This window comes from Carlito syrichta, unplaced genomic scaffold (genome assembly GCF_000164805.1).
Source record: "Carlito syrichta isolate Samal-C Ts95f unplaced genomic scaffold, Tarsius_syrichta-2.0.1 Scaffold314048, whole genome shotgun sequence".
In the NCBI taxonomy this organism is placed as follows: Eukaryota; Metazoa; Chordata; class Mammalia; order Primates; family Tarsiidae; genus Carlito; species Carlito syrichta.
Genome location: NW_007258144.1, coordinates 354,374 through 354,814, shown reverse-complemented (window position 1 = coordinate 354,814; position 441 = coordinate 354,374).

The following is a 441-nucleotide window of genomic DNA, read 5'->3' as shown; positions in this document are numbered from 1 at the left end:
TCTAAGGCTCAGCGTCCGCTTCATAAGAAGGGGCTGGGCAAGATGAACTCCCAGGTCCTGTCCAGCACTAAAATCCCTTGCTTCTGATCTGTCCTGGGTCCTGCGGCTGTGGCAGTGGGAACGAGTCAAGAAGCCTTGCCTCCAGATGTCTCTCACCCTACAAGGGAGGAGGAAGAACCTCTCCCTCTGGGTTGCCTCTCTAGCGTCCCTGTAGGACACATGAGGCGACCATCACCTGTTAGGATGGCTCCAGACGTGGGTTCCCCGGGCTCCCCGGGAGCTAAGTACCCTAGGCCGAAGGCTACCCCTTACCCCTACCCACTCGGCACCAGCTTCAAGATCGGGGCCCCGGGCCCTCGGCAGGCCACGGCGCAGGCGCAGCCGACAGCCGGCGCGAAGCGGACGGACTCTGAGGCCGAGGCAAGGTGAGAGGGCGGGGCC